At 44.3% G+C, this 6,851-nt stretch overlaps 1 non-coding gene across 1 annotated transcript; it reads right to left on the bottom strand.

The window, feature by feature from the left end:
* Positions 1-468: 468 nt before the first annotated feature.
* Positions 469-541, bottom strand: TRNAV-GAC (transfer RNA valine (anticodon GAC)). Its single transcript has one exon. It is a non-coding gene; the product is annotated as a tRNA-Val (tRNA).
* Between the last annotated feature and the right edge of the window lie 6,310 nt (positions 542-6,851).

Below are 6,851 nucleotides of genomic sequence, written 5' to 3'. Positions count from 1 at the left end.
GAAAAGGCTGGGAGTCGGGACTGGGTAGGGGGCGAGCTTGGTCAGGTTGGGGTCGGAACCAACCGGGGCGGCAGGGAGGGATCGCGGGGCATGCCTTAACCGTGTGACCCGGCTGCTTACAATAGACGCAGCGTGAGTTAGGACACTGGGCTCGCCAATGACCCACCTGGCCACATAAAAAAACAGGCATTTGGGCCAGGTCCGGGGGCCGCACCGAACCTGGGAATCTCACTGGTGGGATTACCTAGCCCTGGCTTAGCCCTTTTTCCCCTTGGGCCCTGCAAGGATTTTAATTGCAGGGCCATCAGCTGGGTTTCAGTATCATCCTTTTTCTTTTCTAACTGCCGATAGTAATGCTGGGCAGCAGCCAAAATCCCTTCCACCTCTTTTGGTGCCATGACTCGGATACGAACCGAGGTTGCTGCGGCCACAACGCAGAGTACTAACCACTATACGATCACGGCCTGGTGTTTCCGCCCGGTTACGAACCGGGGACCTTTCGCGTGTCAGGCGAACGTGATAACCACTACACTACGGAAACTAAAATACGCATCAAACTGATCCTGGGGCACCGTGTTGGCAAGAAGGGCTCCTCTAAGGTGCACCATCCGGTCAAGATCAAAGCTACCCTCCAGGGGAAACTGCAGTTTCGGATTATCTCTAGTGTACCAGTTCCACTTATCTAAATATTTACACGTCGACGATCCATAATGTACGTACATATAAGCAGCAGGCGTGCCTTTGGGTGGGACCGGCAGGATTTTGGATCCTTTGGCCCCCATTCTTTCCACAGCTCACTTTTACTCAAGCCAATCACACCAGGATGCTAACTCGGGGGTCACCACAGTTCTACACTAATGGCCCAACCAGGCCTGCCCTTGTTTCATGGCAGGAACACAAGGGAGCAGGTTCCCAGGCATTTCTCCTCTGGTGAACCTACAGGAAAGCGGACAAGGGGGGTGGGCTGACTGGACAACCCGTGGTCCCCGTACGTCCCTCTCCAGCCCTGGGCACCAGCCTTCAAGCCAACGGTGCTGCAGTAGCTTTTGAGCCGACGGTACGGTTTCCTGGGGCTTCCCTCCTCTCCGAGGTAGGGAAGGGAGCTTATGGCTCCGGGGGGGGACAAAAGGGACCCCGTGGCCTTTTACAAGGCAGTGCTCAAGGAGCGGTCACTGGGCCATGGGGAAGTGGAGGGGTAAGGGCAACAGGATGGGGAACGCACAAGCACCCTGGCTGGTTAGCCACTTACCAAGGCCTGCCAGTCGGGGAAGCTTTTCAATCTTTCTTCAAGCGGGTCGTGGAGCTTGCTTTCAGAACACCCCCGGTCACGAGCAATTACTTGCTTCGCAGGGGGTCTGGGGCGTCTTTCCACGACCAACACACTCCGGCCGCTTGGCCTTATACACACACACACAGGCCGCTCGGCCTCACACACACAGGCACATTTCCTGGCACAGCCGCCAGGGCGAAAACTGCCCCTTGTCCCTCCCAACCTGGTCGGCTCCGGGACCCCGAACGCCCAGCTCTAATAGGCGATCAGGCTACTCCGGACCAAAGAAGCGCGGTCCGAGGGGGCTGCCGGCACATCTGCCGGCACCTCTTGAGACTGAGACTGTAACTCAGCCTAACACACTTCGGAGACTGAGACCCTAACTCAGCCTAACACACTTCGGAGACTGAGACCCTAACTCAGCCTAACACACTTCGGAGACTGAGACCCCAACTCAGTCTAACACACTTCGGAGACTGAGACCCCAACTCAGTCTAACACAAACCCGAATAAAGGCGTCAAGCGTGTCTGACTTTGTCCCAAGGTTGGATCCAGCTTGTGACTTACCCCAGTCAGAGCCTACGGACCAGTCCTCTCCCAGGCCCCTAGCAGCAGAGATTTCAAAAGGTCTCTTACCTCTTAGATGGGCCCCGGGGTTGGAAGAGAACTGCCCGCGGTCCTCCGATCCAGGGATGTCATCTGTGGATCCCGGACGAGCCCCCAAATTGTCGTGGAAAAATTGACCACACCGTTGATTTTGGGTCAGACACACTGATGCACCTTTATTAGGTTACACAATACAATTATGCATAAAGGGAAGGTCGGCGTATCCCCAAGCAAGGGGGTCAGCCGCCTTGCATAAATCACACAAATTTAAGCTTATAAAGGTAAAAACCGCAACGCGTAATGAAGCATTACAAATCTTATTAGCCTTATTTGGTATATTTATCAGCAAACCAATCAGAGCCTTTCTGGGGCCGCGACTTGGACCCGATACCATTTAGGGTTTTTCCTGTTATTGCTAGAGGCTCCTGCACGGCCCCCTCTTGCATTACCTTCTTTTGCATTACTTTATTGAATACTAAGTTACCTAATGCGTTTAATTTGCTAATAGAGTTGTACAACAAGCCCTTTCTTAACTGTGTGCCCACCTACTTGCGGTTTCACTGTACAAGACTCTTCTGCTTTATCAATTTTTCCATAGCTAAACTACTGTTATCTTAGGTCAGGTTACCCAACTACCAGTAGGCGTTGGTTCCCCTTTTTCTTCTGTTGGCCTTTTGATTGAGCCATACAGGTCCTGCATTGTGCCACACAAGCTTATAACTCAAAGCATATACTTTTAATATCAAGCAGGTCTGCCACGGCCTGCTGTTGCTAGCTTAGCAATAGGTTATAATTCAGAGTAAGGCATATGGGGGTTCCCCGAAAATCCTCATCAGGCAGTTACTGAGTGATCCATTTTCTGTCATCCAGGCCCAGCTTCTAGCAGTCAGAGATTTAGGGACATCCAGAGCATGGGGCTGTGTCCCTAACAATCTTCACTAATGGCCATTGATGGGCCCCATCCTCTGTGAACTTATCTAATTCTTTTTTGAACCCAGTTATGGGTTTTGGCCTTCAAAACATCCCCTGGCAATCAGTTCCACAGGTTGACTATGAACTGTTGTGTGAAGAAGTACTTCCTTATGTTAGTTTTAAACTTACTGCCTATTATTTCATTGGGAGATTCCTGGTTCTTGTGTTATGTGAAGAGATAAATAATACTTCTCTTTGCTTTCTCCATATTGTTCATGATTGTGTAGACCTCTACCATATGCCCCCCCCCCTTAGCTGTCTCTTTTCTAAGCTGAACAGTCCTAGACTTTTTAATATCTCCTCCTATGGAAGCTGTTCTATACCCCTAATTTTTATTGCCTTTCTCTGTACCTTTTAGAGTTCTAATGTATCTTTCTTGAGTTGGGGCAACCAGAACTGAATGCAGTATTCAAGGTATGGACTCACCATAGATTTAGATAGTGGCATTATCATCTGGATTATTATCTCTTCTTTTCCCTATGGTTCTTAACGTTCTATAAACTTTTTTTTAACTACTGGTGCACATTGAGCCAATGTTTTTTCAGAGAACTATCCATGGTAACTCCAAGATCTATCTTGAGTAGTAACAGCTAAATTGTATATATAGTTGTGATTATGTTTTCTAGTATGCATTACTTTTCACTTATCAACATTGAATTTCATCTGCCATTTGTTGTCCAGTCACCCAGTTTTGTGAGATCCCTTTGTAACTCTTCAGTCTGCTTTGGACTTAACTATCTTGAGTAATTTAGCATTGTCTGTAAACTTTGCCATTTCACTGTTTACCCCTTTTTCCAGAGCATTTATGACTATATTGAACAGCACTGGTCCCAGTACAGCTCTTTGGAAGACCTATTTACCTTCTTCCACTGTGAAAACTGACCATTTATTCCTAGGATTTGTTTCCGGTCGTTCAACTAGTTACTGATCCAAGAGTGGACCATCCTTTTTGCCCCATAACTGGTTACTTTGTTTAAGAGACTTTGCTGTGAGGCCTTGTCAGAGGCTTTCTAAAAGTCCAAGAATACTATATCCTTGTCCATGTGTATGTTTGACCTCCTCAAAGAATTCTAATATATTGGTGAGGCATGGTTTCCCTTTACTAAAACCATATAGACTCTTCCCCAACATGTTATGTTCAACTAATAGTCTGATCATTCAGTGTTTTTTTGTTTGTTTGTTTGTTTGTTTGTTTTTACTATAATTTCAACCAATTTGCCTGGTACTAAAGTTAGGTTTACTCGCCTGTAATTGCCAGCATCGGTTCTAGAATTTTTTTTTAAAGGTATTACATTAGCTACCCTAATTTAGTCATCTAGTACCAAAGTTGATAAGTGATATATTACATATCAATTAGTAATTCTTCAATTTCATATTTAAGTTCCTTCAGAACTCTTGGGTGAATACCATCTGGTCCTAGTGACTTACTACTGTTTAATTTATCAGTTTGTTCCAAAACCACCACCTATTAACACCTCAGTCTGGGGCAATTTGTCACCTAAAAAGAATGGTTCAGGTGTGTGAATCTCCCTTACCTCCTCTGCAGTGAAGACCCTGCAAAGAATTCTTTAGCTTCTCTGCAATGTCCTTATCTTCCTTGGGTGCTCCTTTAACACCTTTATCGTCCAGTGCCCCACTGATCATTTGGCACCTGCTTCTGATGTATTTTAAAAAAACATTGCTGTTAGTTTGTGTTTTTGTTTTTGTTTTTTGCTAGTTGCTCTTCAAATTCTTTTTTGGCCTGCCTAATTATACTTATACACTTGACTTGCCAAAGTTTATTTTCCTCACTGGGATTTGACTTCCAGTTTTAAATGATGTCTTTTTGCCTCTAATCGCCTCTTTTAATCTGTTTAGCCATGTGACCTTTTTGGTCCTCTTACTTTTCTTTTATTTGGGGTATACATTGAGTTTGAGCCTCTACTATGGTGTTTTAAAATAGCTTCCATGTATATGCAGGCTTTTCACTCATGAAAGTTACTTTTAATTTCCGTTTAACTAGCTTCCTCATTTTTGTGTCGTTTCCCATTTTGAAGTTAAATGCTACTGTGGTGGGTTTTTCATATTTTCTCCCCTAAAAGGATGACCTTTAATTACATTATGGTTGCTATTACTGAGCAGTTCCACTGTAGTCACCTTTTGGACCAGATCCTGTGCTCCACATCGGACTAAATCAAGAATTGCATCTCCCCTGGTGGTTTCCAGGACTGACTGCTCCAAGAAGCAGTCATTAATGGTGACTACAAATTTTAGCACTGCATCCCATTCTGAAGTGACATGTACCTGGCCACTAGGGGGATAGTTGAAATCCCACATTATTATTGGGTTTTCTGATTTTGTAGCCTCTTTAACCTCCCTGAGGATTTCACACTCTTTATCCTGGTCAAGTGCTTGGTAGTATATACCTACTACTCATAATATTCAAGAATGGAATTTCTATCCATAGTCAAATTTATGGCACAACTTGACTCCATTAAGATTTCTACTATATTTGACTGTTTTCTTTCAAATATGGTGCCGCTCCCCAACCCGTGCAACCTACTGTCATTCCTATATATTTTGTACCGTGGTATTATCATGTCCCATTGATTATCATTGTTCCACCAAGTTTGTGATGCCTATTATATCAATATCCTCATTCAATAACATGCACACAAGTTCACCCATTTTAGTATTTAGACTTCTAGCATTTCTGTACAAGGATTATAAAATTTGTCACTATTTAGTTGTCATCCTTTGTATGATGTAATTGAATGGCATACTTTTTCCTTTGACTGTAATGCCTATCTGTACTTTATCAACTTCTATCCTCTCCTCATTACAAGGATATACCTTTAATAAATCCTTCCCTAAGGGATGTCTCTGTCCAAACCATGTGTTCCTCCACCTGTCAACTTTCCCCCAAACCTTAGTTTAAAAACTCTTCTCCAATCTTTTTAATTTTACATGCCACCAAGCTGGTTCCATTGTGGTTTAAATGAAGGCCATCCTTTCTGTATAGGCTCCTCCTTTCCCAATAGGTTCTCCATAAACCTAAATTCCCTCCTTTCAACCCAATCATCTCATCCACACAATCAGACCCTGTAATTCTGCCTGTCTAACTGATCTTGCACATGGAACCAGAAGCATTTCTGAGAATGCTACTACAGAAGTTCTGGACTTTAATCTCTTGCCTTGCAGCCTAAAATTGGCATCCAGGATCTCTCTCCTACTTTTCTCTGTCATTGATACCTACATGTACCACGACCACCGGCTGCTCCCTAGCACCACAAAGAAGTCTATCTAGTTGTCTCGAGTTTGTCTTCACACCCCACAGGCAATTTCACCATGCAGTTCTCCTGGTCATCACAAACCATATCTCAATTTCCAGTAATTGAACCTTCCATTACTATTCCTTGCCTCTATTATTACTTCAGTATAGAGAAGGAATATAGACAGCACTATGCAATCACAACTGTGATATATTAACTTGCTATTCCAGGTTAATCATCATTTTGTTCTTGATACAGTAAAATCCCTTTCTGAACTTGTTTTGAGTCACTATCATGATTCTCAATATGTTTAGTTTTCATATTAAATGGTCATAACAGAAAATAGACAAATACATTCATGGGCTTAAAGGAACCTAAAAATGTGGAAGTCACCTTCCTGAGGAACAGGGTGGCTAAGAGGATTGGCAACAGCATACAGAATATTTTATCTCTGTCTTTAGTTCAAATTTGGCCCCTTCCCATTTTTTTTGTGTATGTATTTAAAGTGGCTTGTGTGATATGCATTCCTCTGTGATTTTAGTGTTGAGTGAGGGTTGGTTGTGACAATCATCTAAGTGCCAGATTTTCAGAAGAATGGGGTGAGAGTAGAGTTTCCCAAACCTCAAAAATGTTTGGGTTTGAGGCAGGGCCGGCACCAGCTTGCCAAGCATGTGCTTGGGGCGGCCACTCCGAAGAGGGGCGGAACGTCCAGCTATTCGGCGGCAATTTGGCGGACGGTCCCTCACTCCCAC

The sequence above is a fragment of the Emys orbicularis genome, chromosome 5 (assembly GCF_028017835.1).
Source record: "Emys orbicularis isolate rEmyOrb1 chromosome 5, rEmyOrb1.hap1, whole genome shotgun sequence".
NCBI classification, from domain to species: Eukaryota; Metazoa; Chordata; order Testudines; family Emydidae; genus Emys; species Emys orbicularis.
Note: the sequence above shows the minus strand (reverse complement) of the source record. Positions and strands in the feature narration are given on the sequence as shown.